At 45.2% G+C, this 16,744-nt stretch overlaps 2 long non-coding RNA genes across 3 annotated transcripts; both read left to right on the top strand.

The window, feature by feature from the left end:
* Positions 1-968, top strand: LOC140695313 (uncharacterized). 2 transcript variants are annotated; one of them, XR_012071020.1, is made up of 4 exons: positions 1-226; positions 435-525; positions 656-745; positions 852-968. It is a non-coding gene; the product is annotated as an uncharacterized lncRNA (long non-coding RNA). The 2 variants fall into 2 exon arrangements; XR_012071021.1 differs by lacking the exon at positions 852-968 and having other exon boundaries at positions 608-815.
* Positions 969-11,501: 10,533 nt separating this feature from the next.
* On the top strand, positions 11,502-16,732 carry LOC140695332 (uncharacterized). Its single transcript, XR_012071053.1, has 4 exons — positions 11,502-11,674; positions 16,047-16,117; positions 16,326-16,396; positions 16,499-16,732. It is a non-coding gene; the product is annotated as an uncharacterized lncRNA (long non-coding RNA).
* Positions 16,733-16,744: the final 12 nt, after the last annotated feature.

Consider the following 16,744-nt stretch of genomic DNA (forward strand, 5'->3'; position numbering starts at 1 on the left):
CACTTACCACACTCCCTTCACCCCAGGGAAGAGATAAACACAACATTTGCTGAATCTAGCAGAAGGACATCGTTTCTAGGTGTGAGCTAAGTATTCAATTTTATCTATTTCAGCCGAGACTATTTGACCTTTAAGGTGTTCACTGTTGTTCACAGAGAGTGAAGCTGGAGGAACTCTGATTCTAGGAGGGGCTTGCTCTTCTCGTAATGGCTTCATTGCAGCTCAGGTACTGATCCTTCAAAATGGATGCCTGAGTGGAGGGGAGGCAAGGGCAAGTGCTCACTAGCTAGGCCCAAACCTGGGAAAAGGCTTACCTGGGCTTGTTGAATTTTGGTCTGAATGGCTTGGGAATGCCCCTTGGGACGTGTGGATTCTCACGACCTCTTCCAAGAACAGGAGCGTTTTGATCATCTCTGCCATTTCTTCTCCTTCAGACGTCAGGGACCTTGGACCCGTTATTGGAGAAGAGAATTGAGGAACTTCCTCAAGTCCACGTTGGCACTCCGTAAGTTTCTGCCTGTATCAGTGAGTTTCAATATGTCTCATGAATGTCTTTTGAGCCTGGTATCCTCTACAGCTGTCTCCACGCCAGTATTCTCCATTGTAGCAGAACATCTCTCATCCATGTGTTCGCATCTCTCCTCAATCCGTGCAGCCAGCTTACCGGCCAGCTTCTCTTCGTGTCTCCCCTAAAGTCGACTTCACCAGGACTGGGCAAGTCTGAAAGTACCTCGGAGCCTGACCAGTAAGCTGATGACAGGCAGATCTTCCACTGTCTGCCCTTTCAGGTTCTGGAAACTGACCTGTGACCTCAGGTCTTTGGGCAGCAGCAGTATCTCGAACTTACACAGCTTCCCGGACCAAAGACCTAAGCCAAGCTCCACAGAGGGCGGCAGCCCCTCCATCACACTGATCCACCCACAGAACTCTGCCCGGTTACCTAGGATCCAACAGCCACAACAAGCCTCGCGGTACACACCAACATTCCACCTGGAATCCAACCGCTAACTGCCATCCCCAATGGCTGCTGCATCTTGTCAGTGTTGGGGGAGGGGCTGCATCCGACGAGAGGTTCCTAAGGTAAATGTGATTCTACCCACTAGCGTCCCATGGGCCTTTCTTCTTCCCTCTTTCCTTTTGTTCAGAGCTCTATGCACCGTACCAATGGAGGGAAGTGTGTCCCTTTTCAGTTGATGGTTTCACACGTCTTTAAACTTTCTAACAGTTCACAGTACACAGGGACCCACTAAAGGAGACTTATGTTCCTATAATATCCGTACACCCGGAATACATATGCGTCGCCTGATTTCTGCTGAAACACCCACACTCTCAGGACATGGATCCATTGGATTCATGGGGGCTGAAATTCCAAGAAATGAAACCAACCCCAATGTGCACTTTGCTGTCGGTCTCTTTTGCACTTAGTACACTTTGGCAGAGCTACTTGCCTTTGTTATAGGCTTCTTACATTTCTTCTCTACGTAGCCTAGAATATGGCATTCCTTCATCCTGTTGGAAGACATACAAGTCTACATCACGGACTAGGAGTCCATTTGATTCCAAATCGGCATTAGTGTTAGGTCACGATATGCTCTTATGAATCAAAATTTACGAATATGAATGCACGCTTCTGATTTCCGAATACAAGTGTGCTGAGTACATGCAAGCCACGATACTGGGTCGATGCGTTCTGAATGACCCTTGACCTCACCTTGAGTATTTTCTTTTGAATAATCATGGTTCCCTTTGTATATGTCAGCCAACCATACCATTTTGGTGCTTGTTTGTTGGTTTGATTCTTTGTTGGTCTTCTTCTCGCTTGTTTTGCAAACACGTCAGGCCATGCATCTCTCCTTTCGCTTCAAACAGAGTCAAATAAGCTGATTCACTTAAGAGAGTGCTTCCAATCACCTATGATTTCCTGCTTCCCTCTCCCATCTTTAGGGTTTTGATGTCCTCCTTAAGTTCTTCTTCTTTCTTCTCTGCCACACATGCTCTTCTTGCATTTCCAATAATGGTTTCTTCTTTCCATTCCATCTTGCTGCTTTTCTATTCAGGGGAGTTTTCTCAACCTTTCTTTTAGAAAAACTTTTGAACTGCTGAATTCTTTTAAGATTTGCCGGTCTGTAGAATTCTCTAGCTCTGCCGTTATTTGAAATGGTGTTCATGTGGCATAGGCTACCCTAGGTGGCAGCATTTGGCCATTCAGGATATGGTCTGTGTCCTGGCACTCCTCCCTGTCCTGCAATATTGCTGCCGAGATATCAGCTGAAACCCCTCTGGAGGTTTCCTTGTGACTATGTTGTTTCCTCCAGGTGCATTTTAAATCACTCGGATATTCGTGAACTTTGTTGATTTGAATCATACAGCTGCTGGTAGGTCTATTGGGATTCCACCTCCTTCGGATGCTGTGTAATTCCTGAATTCGCATAGATGATTCTTTCTTGGCTTTCAGCAAGTTTCAGTCTGATTTTTCTACAGATAAATTTTCAGACACTTTTTGTTTCTTTATCTCTTGCTTTTCCATCTGGGACTCATGATTTCTATTCTTTCATGCCCTGTCTTAACCCAGGGTTCAACTGCAATGTTTCCATTTGTTGGCACTTGCTTTCCTATGTCTGCTTCTGACCGAGGTTTTTCTCTTCCCCTGTCTTCACAGTCATTCACGCGTCCCTCTGCATTATCTAGTCTGCTAAGGACTGAATTTTAGCCCTGATATTATCACAACCATTGAGTTTCCTGATATTTTTGGCTCGTGTTGAGACTTTCTCTTCCCCTTTTCTGGTATTCTGCCTTTTGTGATTCTGAGACACTGGTGTTCTTCAGTGTTTTCCTGACCTTCATTTTCAACACTTGTTCTGGATAGCGTTTTGCAGACTAGTTGTTTGAAAGCTTATCTTTTGCGCCTTCAATATCTTTGGAACTGAAAATGGTACTTCCTGTTTCTTTTACTGTTCTTCTTCATCTCTACTGGTCAGGTAATATCAGGTATCTAATGTAGACTTCTAGGGCTTTGTTAATTGAAAATTTTAGACTCTTGTCTCTACGCAATTCCATGGGATTTCTGTGAGGACAATTTCTCCTAGGCATTGATGCCATAACCTGTACCTGTGTGTGTTGTTTGGTATATCTCCAATTGCTGGTGTTGCATTAGTTGTGATGAACAACCCATTCTACTTCGATTAGCATAACTTCATTTTGATTATACTTATCTCACACTTCTGAAAGTGCACAGGACACTTCCTCTTGTGGAAATGAAGCTTCTAAAAGTTCTCAGCTCTGCATTCTTCTCTATGTCATTTTGGAGTGTTTCCAAAACAGCAAACTGAGAGTGCTCTTCTGCTTTTTATTGCCACGGGAATGTCCCAATGAAATGAGTTCTTTCCAGAGCTTCTCTGTCTACAGAAACACCAGTGGAAGCATATCTATGGATGTCACATATCAGGGCCTGCTGGAATGATCCCGCAGACCTTCCTTGTTGTCCTAGGTGCCGTACCGTGCCGATGCCATCCAAAATGTAGCATCCGCTTTTGGGAGATAGTGCTGAAGGGAATGCTTCCTCTTCTCGCGCTGTGGACTTGGACCACTCTCCCTTGTCCTCTCATCCTTGTGGCACGGGTGCACGAAGGCAACCACAGAGTTGTTGCGCATCCTGTGACTCAAACCAAACCATAATCCCAGCCCAGGTTATGAATGTAGCATATCCTAAGGCTTTTCATTCTGATTTCAAATTCAAGGCCCCCTGGATCCCTCAGACCAGATGCACGATATCTCTGATTCAGCCCCACACGTGCTCTATTGGCAAAATTCCCAATTGGTCCCTGGTCCTGCAGATGTACTGGGTGTGGCCATGGGACATATCGGTAATCGCAACCGCGCGACCAGTGTGGTTGATTTATTATTGGTACACAGTTCGGTTTGCTCTCTTGATTCGACCCACCAAATCCCACAACGCACTCCAGATCCCTGAGACTCAGCGTGTGCCATCATCCGTAGCTCTATGCCTCACTGATCATTGCCTCTGCTACCTCAAATTTGGCAGCTGGGATCTTGGTCTCAGAATTAACTGTGGGGATATTTTGCGCTGGTTTCTTTGAGTTCTCTCAGCCAAGCATCTGCTGTGCACTCTTGTAAATCTCAGCACATCACCTTCAAACCCATGTCTCCTGTCCGCTTGAGAGTGTGCGTCCAAGTTAAACAGAGTTTCACCCTTGTTGCTCCATCACCAGGGGTCCGAACCTGCACTGGTTTCCATTCCCTGCTTTGCCTTCTCCTGCTTCCAGGTGTCCTGAGGCCTCATCCTGTCTTTGGGAGTAACAGACCTCTCTTCGGCCAGTGTCCTATGCTAAGGGCTGGGTGAGTGGATGTTTCCATTGCTCTGTACATGGGAGCGAGTGAGTGCAGGTTGCACTTCTTCTCTGCCAACTGGGCATCGATGAATCAACACTATCCAGATACATTTCACAGAAATGTGATATTTGCTTAGCTCTTTGTTTCTATACAGCCGTGGTGGGAGGGATTGTCCGAAGACAACTATTTTGACATTGTGTTGATATCCCATTTGCAGTCTTTAAGAAGTTTAACAGAACTCATTTACATGTTTTGGGAGTTATACGAAAATGGAGTTATTTTTTGAAACACACTAAATCGACCTAGAAGCCAGACTTGTCAATTTTGGTAACATTGTGTCAGCTCTACGGAAAAGCTAGACAGATAGAATGCAAACTAGCAGTCCAAACTGTTCAAGGGGTCATGTCAGCTCTTTAAGGTTGAAGCCTCCGAAACCAACAGGAACCATGAAATAACTTTTGGAAACATGGAATAACCCCCAACCTTGGATACACTTGTGCATGTGGTGCCCTGTATCCCAATGACACCTACTGGCCAATGTTGGCATTTCAAGGGGTAACATCCCTCTCTAGGAAAATACAAGAGGAAACAAACCAAATATATACATTTAGGTTTGAATCCAAAAGCACCTAGAGGCATTCTAGCTAGGAGAATCCTGCTGCAGTTATGCTAGTCTATTGAGAACCAGGTGTTTTTCTATCAGTGTTGAGAACGCTTAATCATCCGATCCTGTAGTTTAAAGCCATTTAACGCAACCAAGTCTGCACCCCCATGATATAGTGCCCCCGGGGGCTTGACTCAAGTGAAAGACCATCCACATAAGCTGTGTCTTTAATGTCATTGGCGACTTTTACAGTTCAGTTCACTTTCTGACTTGTACTATTTACCTTCACTGTCTTGAAAAACTGAAGCCTAATACAGATTCATGTTCAGTCAAAGATTCCCCTCACTTACCACACTCCCTTCACCCCAGGGAAGACATAAACACAACATTTGCTGAATCTAGCGGAAGGACATCGTTTCTAGGTGTGAGCTAAGTATTCAATTTTATCTATTTCAGCCGAGACTATTTGACCTTTAAGGTGTTCACTGTTGTTCACAGAGAGTGAAGCTGGAGGAACTCTGATTCTAGGAGGGGCTTGCTCTTCTCGTAATGGCTTCATTGCAGCTCAGGTACTGATCCTTCAAAATGGATGCCTGAGTGGAGGGGAGGCAAGGGCAAGTGCTCACTAGCTAGGCCCAAACCTGGGAAAAGGCTTACCTGGGCTTGTTGAATTTTGGTCTGAATGGCTTGGGAATGCCCCTTGGGACGTGTGGATTCTCACGACCTCTTCCAAGAACAGGAGCGTTTTGATCATCTCTGCCATTTCTTCTCCTTCAGACGTCAGGGACCTTGGACCCGTTATTGGAGAAGAGAATTGAGGAACTTCCTCAAGTTCACGTTGGCACTCCGTATGTTTCTGCCTGTATCAGTGAGTTTCAATATGTCTCATGAATGTCTTTTGAGCCTGGTATCCTCTACAGCTGTCTCCACGCCAGTATTCTCCATTGTAGCAGAACATCTCTCATCCATGTGTTCGCATCTCTCCTCAATCCGTGCAGCCAGCTTACCGGCCAGCTTCTCTTCGTGTCTCCCCTAAAGTCGACTTCACCAGGACTGGGCAAGTCTGAAAGTACCTCGGAGCCTGACCAGTAAGCTGATGACAGGCAGATCTTCCACTGTCTGCCCTTTCAGGTTCTGGAAACTGACCTGTGACCTCAGGTCTTTGGGCAGCAGCAGTATCTCGAACTTACACAGCTTCCCGGACCAAAGACCTAAGCCAAGCTCCACAGAGGGCGGCAGCCCCTCCATCACACTGATCCACCCACAGAACTCTGCCCGGTTACCTAGGATCCAACAGCCACAACAAGCCTCGCGGTAAACACCAACATTCCACCTGGAATCCAACCGCTAACTGCCATCCCCAATGGCTGCTGCATCTTGTCAGTGTTGGGGGAGGGGCTGCATCCGACGAGAGGTTCCTAAGGTAAATGTGATTCTACCCACTAGCGTCCCATGGGCCTTTCTTCTTCCCTCTTTCCTTTTGTTCAGAGCTCTATGCACCGTACCAATGGAGGGAAGTGTGTCCCTTTTCAGTTGATGGTTTCACACGTCTTTAAACTTTCTAACAGTTCACAGTACACAGGGACCCACTAAAGGAGACTTATGTTCCTATAATATCCGTACACCCGGAATACATATGCGTCGCCTGATTTCTGCTGAAACACCCACACTCTCAGGACATGGATCCATTGGATTCATGGGGGCTGAAATTCCAAGAAATGAAACCAACCCCAATGTGCACTTTGCTGTCGGTCTCTTTTGCACTTAGTACACTTTGGCAGAGCTACTTGCCTTTGTTATAGGCTTCTTACATTTCTTCTCTACGTAGCCTAGAATATGGCATTCCTTCATCCTGTTGGAAGACATACAAGTCTACATCACGGACTAGGAGTCCATTTGATTCCAAATCGGCATTAGTGTTAGGTCACGATATGCTCTTATGAATCAAAATTTACGAATATGAATGCACGCTTCTGATTTCCGAATACAAGTGTGCTGAGTACATGCAAGCCACGATACTGGGTCGATGCGTTCTGAATGACCCTTGACCTCACCTTGAGTATTTTCTTTTGAATAATCATGGTTCCCTTTGTATATGTCAGCCAACCATACCATTTTGGTGCTTGTTTGTTGGTTTGATTCTTTGTTGGTCTTCTTCTCGCTTGTTTTGCAAACACGTCAGGCCATGCATCTCTCCTTTCGCTTCAAACAGAGTCAAATAAGCTGATTCACTTAAGAGAGTGCTTCCAATCACCTATGATTTCCTGCTTCCCTCTCCCATCTTTAGGGTTTTGATGTCCTCCTTAAGTTCTTCTTCTTTCTTCTCTGCCACACATGCTCTTCTTGCATTTCCAATAATGGTTTCTTCTTTCCATTCCATCTTGCTGCTTTTCTATTCAGGGGAGTTTTCTCAACCTTTCTTTTAGAAAAACTTTTGAACTGCTGAATTCTTTTAAGATTTGCCGGTCTGTAGAATTCTCTAGCTCTGCCGTTATTTGAAATGGTGTTCATGTGGCATAGGCTACCCTAGGTGGCAGCATTTGGCCATTCAGGATATGGTCTGTGTCCTGGCACTCCTCCCTGTCCTGCAATATTGCTGCCGAGATATCAGCTGAAACCCCTCTGGAGGTTTCCTTGTGACTATGTTGTTTCCTCCAGGTGCATTTTAAATCACTCGGATATTCGTGAACTTTGTTGATTTGAATCATACAGCTGCTGGTAGGTCTATTGGGATTCCACCTCCTTCGGATGCTGTGTAATTCCTGAATTCGCATAGATGATTCTTTCTTGGCTTTCAGCAAGTTTCAGTCTGATTTTTCTACAGATAAATTTTCAGACACTTTTTGTTTCTTTATCTCTTGCTTTTCCATCTGGGACTCATGATTTCTATTCTTTCATGCCCTGTCTTAACCCAGGGTTCAACTGCAATGTTTCCATTTGTTGGCACTTGCTTTCCTATGTCTGCTTCTGACCGAGGTTTTTCTCTTCCCCTGTCTTCACAGTCATTCACGCGTCCCTCTGCATTATCTAGTCTGCTAAGGACTGAATTTTAGCCCTGATATTATCACAACCATTGAGTTTCCTGATATTTTTGGCTCGTGTTGAGACTTTCTCTTCCCCTTTTCTGGTATTCTGCCTTTTGTGATTCTGAGACACTGGTGTTCTTCAGTGTTTTCCTGACCTTCATTTTCAACACTTGTTCTGGATAGCGTTTTGCAGACTAGTTGTTTGAAAGCTTATCTTTTGCGCCTTCAATATCTTTGGAACTGAAAATGGTACTTCCTGTTTCTTTTACTGTTCTTCTTCATCTCTACTGGTCAGGTAATATCAGGTATCTAATGTAGACTTCTAGGGCTTTGTTAATTGAAAAATTTAGACTCTTGTCTCTACGCAATTCCATGGGATTTCTGTGAGGACAATTTCTCCTAGGCATTGATGCCATAACCTGTACCTGTGTGTGTTGTTTGGTATATCTCCAATTGCTGGTGTTGCATTAGTTGTGATGAACAACCCATTCTACTTCGATTAGCATAACTTCATTTTGATTATACTTATCTCACACTTCTGAAAGTGCACAGGACACTTCCTCTTGTGGAAATGAAGCTTCTAAAAGTTCTCAGCTCTGCATTCTTCTCTATGTCATTTTGGAGTGTTTCCAAAACAGCAAACTGAGAGTGCTCTTCTGCTTTTTATTGCCACGGGAATGTCCCAATGAAATGAGTTCTTTCCAGAGCTTCTCTGTCTACAGAAACACCAGTGGAAGCATATCTATGGATGTCACATATCAGGGCCTGCTGGAATGATCCCGCAGACCTTCCTTGTTGTCCTAGGTGCCGTACCGTGCCGATGCCATCCAAAATGTAGCATCCGCTTTTGGGAGATAGTGCTGAAGGGAATGCTTCCTCTTCTCGCGCTGTGGACTTGGACCACTCTCCCTTGTCCTCTCATCCTTGTGGCACGGGTGCACGAAGGCAACCACAGAGTTGTTGCGCATCCTGTGACTCAAACCAAACCATAATCCCAGCCCAGGTTATGAATGTAGCATATCCTAAGGCTTTTCATTCTGATTTCAAATTCAAGGCCCCCTGGATCCCTCAGACCAGATGCACGATATCTCTGATTCAGCCCCACACGTGCTCTATTGGCAAAATTCCCAATTGGTCCCTGGTCCTGCAGATGTACTGGGTGTGGCCATGGGACATATCGGTAATCGCAACCGCGCGACCAGTGTGGTTGATTTATTATTGGTACACAGTTCGGTTTGCTCTCTTGATTCGACCCACCACATCCCACAATGCACTCCAGATCCCTGAGACTCAGCGTGTGCCATCATCCGTAGCTCTATGCCTCACTGACCATTGCCTCTGCTACCTCAAATTTGGCAGCTTGGATCTTGGTCTCAGAATTAACTGTGGGGATATTTTGTGCTGGTTTCTTTGAGTTCTCTCAGCCAAGCATCTGCTGTGCACTCTTGTAAATCTCAGCACATCACCTTCAAACCCATGTCTCCTGTCCGCTTGAGAGTGTGCGTCCAAGTTAAACAGAGTTTCACCCTTGTTGCTCCATCACCAGGGGTCCGAACCTGCACTGGTTTCCATTCCCTGCTTTGCATTCTCCTGCTTCCAGGTGTCCTGAGGCCTCATCCTGTCTTTGGGAGTAACAGACCTCTCTTCGGCCAGTGTCCTATGCTAAGGGCTGGGTGAGTGGATGTTTCCATTGCTCTGTACATGTGAGCGAGTGAGTGCAGGTTGCATTTCTTCTCTGCCAACTGGGCATCGATGAATCAACACTATCCAGATACATTTCACAGAAATGTGATATTTGCATAGCTCTTTGCTTCTATACAGCCGTGGTGGGAGAGATTGTCCGAAGACAACTATTTTGACATTGTGTTGATATCCCATTTGCAGTCTTTAAGAAGTTTAACAGAACTCATTTTCATGTTTTGGGAGTTATACGAAAATGGAGTTATTTTTTGAAACACACTAAATCGACCTAGAAGCCAGACTTGTCAATTTTGGTAGCATTTTGTCAGCTCTACGGAAAAGCAAGACAGATAGAATGCAAACTAGCAGTCCAAACTGTTCAAGGGGTCATGTCAGCTCTTTAAGGTTGAAGCCTCCGAAACCAACAGGAACCATGAAATAACTTTTGGAAACATGGAATAACCCCCAACCTTGGATACACTTGTGCATGTGGTGCCCTGTATCCCAATGACACCTACTGGCCAATGTTGGCATTTCAAGGGGTAACATCCCTCTCTAGGAAAATACAAGAGGAAACAAACCAAATATATACATTTAGGTTTGAATCCAAAAGCACCTAGAGGCATTCTAGCTAGGAGAATCCTGCTGCAGTTATGCTAGTCTATTGAGAACCAGGTGTTTTTCTATCAGTGTTGAGAACGCTTAATCATCCGATCCTGTAGTTTAAAGCCATTTAACGCAACCAAGTCTGCACCCCCATGATATAGTGCCCCCGGGGTCTTGACTCAAGTGATAGACGATCCACATAAGCTGTTTCTTTAATGTCATTGGCGACTTTTACAGTTCAGTTCACTTTCTGACTTGTACTATTTACCTTCACTGTCTTGAAAAACTGAAGCCTAATACAGATTCATGTTCAGTCAAAGATTCCTCTCACTTACCACACTCCCTTCACCCCAGGGAAGAGATAAACACAACATTTGCTGAATCTAGCAGAAGGACATCGTTTCTAGGTGTGAGCTAATTATTCAATTTTATCTATTTCAGCCGAGACTATTTGACCTTTAAGGTGTTCACTGTTGTTCACAGAGAGTGAAGCTGGAGGAACTCTGATTCTAGGAGGGGCTTGCTCTTCTCGTAATGGCTTCATTGCAGCTCAGGTACGGATCCTTCAAAATGGATGCCTGAGTGGAGGGGAGGCAAGGGCAAGTGCTCACTAGCTAGGCCCAAACCTGGGAAAAGGCTTACCTGGGCTTGTTGAATTTTGGTCTGAATGGCTTGGGAATGCCCCTTGGGACGTGTGGATTCTCACGACCTCTTCCAAGAACAGGAGCGTTTTGATCATCTCTGCCATTTCTTCTCTTTCAGACGTCAGGGACCTTGGACCCGTTATTGGAGAAGAGAATTGAGGAACTTCCTCAAGTCCACGTTGGCACTCCGTATGTTTCTGCCTGTATCAGTGAGTTTCAATATGTCTCATGAATGTCTTTTGAGCCTGGTATCCTCTACAGCTGTCTCCACGCCAGTATTCTCCATTGTAGCAGAACATCTCTCATCCATGTGTTCGCATCTCTCCTCAATCCGTGCAGCCAGCTTACCGGCCAGCTTCTCTTCGTGTCTCCCCTAAAGTCGACTTCACCAGGACTGGGCAAGTCTGAAAGTACCTCGGAGCCTGACCAGTAAGCTGATGACAGGCAGATCTTCCACTGTCTGCCCTTTCAGGTTCTGGAAACTGACCTGTGACCTCAGGTCTTTGGGCAGCAGCAGTATCTCGAACTTACACAGCTTCCCGGACCAAAGACCTAAGCCAAGCTCCACAGAGGGCGGCAGCCCCTCCATCACACTGATCCACCCACAGAACTCTGCCCGGTTACCTAGGATCCAACAGCCACAACAAGCCTCGCGGTAAACACCAACATTCCACCTGGAATCCAACCGCTAACTGCCATCCCCAATGGCTGCTGCATCTTGTCAGTGTTGGGGGAGGGGCTGCATCCGACGAGAGGTTCCTAAGGTAAATGTGATTCTACCCACTAGCGTCCCATGGGCCTTTCTTCTTCCCTCTTTCCTTTTGTTCAGAGCTCTATGCACCGTACCAATGGAGGGAAGTGTGTCCCTTTTCAGTTGATGGTTTCACACGTCTTTAAACTTTCTAACAGTTCACAGTACACAGGGACCCACTAAAGGAGACTTATGTTCCTATAATATCCGTACACCCGGAATACATATGCGTCGCCTGATTTCTGCTGAAACACCCACACTCTCAGGACATGGATCCATTGGATTCATGGGGGCTGAAATTCCAAGAAATGAAACCAACCCCAATGTGCACTTTGCTGTCGGTCTCTTTTGCACTTAGTACACTTTGGCAGAGCTACTTGCCTTTGTTATAGGCTTCTTACATTTCTTCTCTACGTAGCCTAGAATATGGCATTCCTTCATCCTGTTGGAAGACATACAAGTCTACATCACGGACTAGGAATCCATTTGATTCCAAATCGGCATTAGTGTTAGGTCACGATATGCTCTTATGAATCAAAATTTACGAATATGAATGCACGCTTCTGATTTCCGAATACAAGTGTGCTGAGTACATGCAAGCCACGATACTGGGTCGATGCGTTCTGAATGACCCTTGACCTCACCTTGAGTATTTTCTTTTGAATAATCATGGTTCCCTTTGTATATGTCAGCCTACCATACCATTTTGGTGCTTGTTTGTTGGTTTGATTCTTTGTTGGTCTTCTTTTCGCTTGTTTTGCAAACACGTCAGGCCATGCATCTCTCCTTTCACTTCAAACAGAGTCAAATAAGCTGATTCACTTAAGAGAGTGCTTCCAATCACCTATGATTTCCTGCTTCCCTCTCCCATCTTTAGGGTTTTGATGTCCTCCTTAAGTTCTTCTTCTTTCTTCTCTGCCACACATGCTCTTCTTGCATTTCCAATAATGGTTTCTTCTTTCCATTCCATCTTGCTGCTTTTCTATTCAGGGGAGTTTTCTCAACCTTTCTTTTAGAAAAACTTTTGAACTGCTGAATTCTTTTAAGATTTGCCGGTCTGTAGAATTCTCTAGCTCTGCCGTTATTTGAAATGGTGTTCATGTGGCATAGGCTACCCTAGGTGGCAGCATTTGGCCATTCAGGATATGGTCTGTGTCCTGGCACTCCTCCCTGTCCTGCAATATTGCTGCCGAGATATCAGCTGAAACCCCTCTGGAGGTTTCCTTGTGACTATGTTGTTTCCTCCAGGTGCATTTTAAATCACTCGGATATTCGTGAACTTTGTTGATTTGAATCATACAGCTGCTGGTAGGTCTATTGGGATTCCACCTCCTTCGGATGCTGTGTAATTCCTGAATTCGCATAGATGATTCTTTCTTGGCTTTCAGCAAGTTTCAGTCTGATTTTTCTACAGATAAATTTTCAGACACTTTTTGTTTCTTTATCTCTTGCTTTTCCATCTGGGACTCATGATTTCTATTCTTTCATGCCCTGTCTTAACCCAGGGTTCAACTGCAATGTTTCCATTTGTTGGCACTTGCTTTCCTATGTCTGCTTCTGACCGAGGTTTTTCTCTTCCCCTGTCTTCACAGTCATTCACGCGTCCCTCTGCATTATCTAGTCTGCTAAGGACTGAATTTTAGCCCTGATATTATCACAACCATTGAGTTTCCTGATATTTTTGGCTCGTGTTGAGACTTTCTCTTCCCCTTTTCTGGTATTCTGCCTTTTGTGATTCTGAGACACTGGTGTTCTTCAGTGTTTTCCTGACCTTCATTTTCAACACTTGTTCTGGATAGCGTTTTGCAGACTAGTTGTTTGAAAGCTTATCTTTTGCGCCTTCAATATCTTTGGAACTGAAAATGGTACTTCCTGTTTCTTTTACTGTTCTTCTTCATCTCTACTGGTCAGGTAATATCAGGTATCTAATGTAGACTTCTAGGGCTTTGTTAATTGAAAAATTTAGACTCTTGTCTCTACGCAATTCCATGGGATTTCTGTGAGGACAATTTCTCCTAGGCATTGATGCCATAACCTGTACCTGTGTGTGTTGTTTGGTATATCTCCAATTGCTGGTGTTGCATTAGTTGTGATGAACAACCCATTCTACTTCGATTAGCATAACTTCATTTTGATTATACTTATCTCACACTTCTGAAAGTGCACAGGACACTTCCTCTTGTGGAAATGAAGCTTCTAAAAGTTCTCAGCTCTGCATTCTTCTCTATGTCATTTTGGAGTGTTTCCAAAACAGCAAACTGAGAGTGCTCTTCTGCTTTTTATTGCCACGGGAATGTCCCAATGAAATGAGTTCTTTCCAGAGCTTCTCTGTCTACAGAAACACCAGTGGAAGCATATCTATGGATGTCACATATCAGGGCCTGCTGGAATGATCCCGCAGACCTTCCTTGTTGTCCTAGGTGCCGTACCGTGCCGGTGCCATCCAAAATGTAGCATCCGCTTTTGGGAGATAGTGCTGAAGGGAATGCTTCCTCTTCTCGCGCTGTGGACTTGGACCACTCTTCCTTGTCCTCTCATCCTTGTGGCACGGGTGCACGAAGGCAACCACAGAGTTGTTGCGCATCCTGTGACTCAAACCAAACCATAATCCCAGCCCAGGTTATGAATGTAGCATATCCTAAGGCTTTTCATTCTGATTTCAAATTCAAGGCCCCCTGGATCCCTCAGACCAGATGCACGATATCTCTGATTCAGCCCCACACGTGCTCTATTGGCAAAATTCCCAATTGGTCCCTGGTCCTGCAGATGTACTGGGTGTGGCCATGGGACATATCGGTAATCGCAACCGCGCGACCAGTGTGGTTGATTTATTATTGGTACACAGTTCGGTTTGCTCTCTTGATTCGACCCACCAAATCCCACAACGCACTCCAGATCCCTGAGACTCAGCGTGTGCCATCATCCATAGCTCTATGCCTCACTGACCATTGCCTCTGCTACCTCAAATTTGGCAGCTGGGATCTTGGTCTCAGAATTAACTGTGGGGATATTTTGCGCTGGTTTCTTTGAGTTCTCTCAGCCAAGCATCTGCTGTGCACTCTTGTAAATCTCAGCACATCACCTTCAAACCCATGTCTCCTGTCCGCTTGAGAGTGTGCGTCCAAGTTAAACAGAGTTTCACCCTTGTTGCTCCATCACCAGGGGTCCGAACCTGCACTGGTTTCCATTCCCTGCTTTGCCTTCTCCTGCTTCCAGGTGTCCTGAGGCCTCATCCTGTCTTTGGGAGTAACAGACCTCTCTTCGGCCAGTGTCCTATGCTAAGGGCTGGGTGAGTGGATGTTTCCATTGCTCTGTACATGGGAGCGAGTGAGTGCAGGTTGCACTTCTTCTCTGCCAACTGGGCATCGATGAATCAACACTATCCAGATACATTTCACAGAAATGTGATATTTGCTTAGCTCTTTGTTTCTATACAGCCGTGGTGGGAGGGATTGTCCGAAGACAACTATTTTGACATTGTGTTGATATCCCATTTGCAGTCTTTAAGAAGTTTAACAGAACTCATTTACATGTTTTGGGAGTTATACGAAAATGGAGTTATTTTTTGAAACACACTAAATCGACCTAGAAGCCAGACTTGTCAATTTTGGTAACATTGTGTCAGCTCTACGGAAAAGCTAGACAGATAGAATGCAAACTAGCAGTCCAAACTGTTCAAGGGGTCATGTCAGCTCTTTAAGGTTGAAGCCTCCGAAACCAACAGGAACCATGAAATAACTTTTGGAAACATGGAATAACCCCCAACCTTGGATACACTTGTGCATGTGGTGCCCTGTATCCCAATGACACCTACTGGCCAATGTTGGCATTTCAAGGGGTAACATCCCTCTCTAGGAAAATACAAGAGGAAACAAACCAAATATATACATTTAGGTTTGAATCCAAAAGCACCTAGAGGCATTCTAGCTAGGAGAATCCTGCTGCAGTTATGCTAGTCTATTGAGAACCAGGTGTTTTTCTATCAGTGTTGAGAACGCTTAATCATCCGATCCTGTAGTTTAAAGCCATTTAACGCAACCAAGTCTGCACCCCCATGATATAGTGCCCCCGGGGGCTTGACTCAAGTGAAAGACCATCCACATAAGCTGTGTCTTTAATGTCATTGGCGACTTTTACAGTTCAGTTCACTTTCTGACTTGTACTATTTACCTTCACTGTCTTGAAAAACTGAAGCCTAATACAGATTCATGTTCAGTCAAAGATTCCCCTCACTTACCACACTCCCTTCACCCCAGGGAAGACATAAACACAACATTTGCTGAATCTAGCGGAAGGACATCGTTTCTAGGTGTGAGCTAAGTATTCAATTTTATCTATTTCAGCCGAGACTATTTGACCTTTAAGGTGTTCACTGTTGTTCACAGAGAGTGAAGCTGGAGGAACTCTGATTCTAGGAGGGGCTTGCTCTTCTCGTAATGGCTTCATTGCAGCTCAGGTACTGATCCTTCAAAATGGATGCCTGAGTGGAGGGGAGGCAAGGGCAAGTGCTCACTAGCTAGGCCCAAACCTGGGAAAAGGCTTACCTGGGCTTGTTGAATTTTGGTCTGAATGGCTTGGGAATGCCCCTTGGGACGTGTGGATTCTCACGACCTCTTCCAAGAACAGGAGCGTTTTGATCATCTCTGCCATTTCTTCTCCTTCAGACGTCAGGGACCTTGGACCCGTTATTGGAGAAGAGAATTGAGGAACTTCCTCAAGTCCACGTTGGCACTCCGTATGTTTCTGCCTGTATCAGTGAGTTTCAATATGTCTCATGAATGTCTTTTGAGCCTGGTATCCTCTACAGCTGTCTCCACGCCAGTATTCTCCATTGTAGCAGAACATCTCTCATCCATGTGTTCGCATCTCTCCTCAATCCGTGCAGCCAGCTTACCGGCCAGCTTCTCTTCGTGTCTCCCCTAAAGTCGACTTCACCAGGACTGGGCAAGTCTGAAAGTACCTCGGAGCCTGACCAGTAAGCTGATGACAGGCAGATCTTCCACTGTCTGCCCTTTCAGGTTCTGGAAACTGACCTGTGACCTCAGGTCTTTGGGCAGCAGCAGTATCTCGAACTTACACAGCT

The sequence above is a fragment of the Vicugna pacos genome, unplaced genomic scaffold (genome assembly GCF_048564905.1).
Source record: "Vicugna pacos unplaced genomic scaffold, VicPac4 scaffold_195, whole genome shotgun sequence".
Taxonomy (NCBI): domain Eukaryota; kingdom Metazoa; phylum Chordata; class Mammalia; order Artiodactyla; family Camelidae; genus Vicugna; species Vicugna pacos.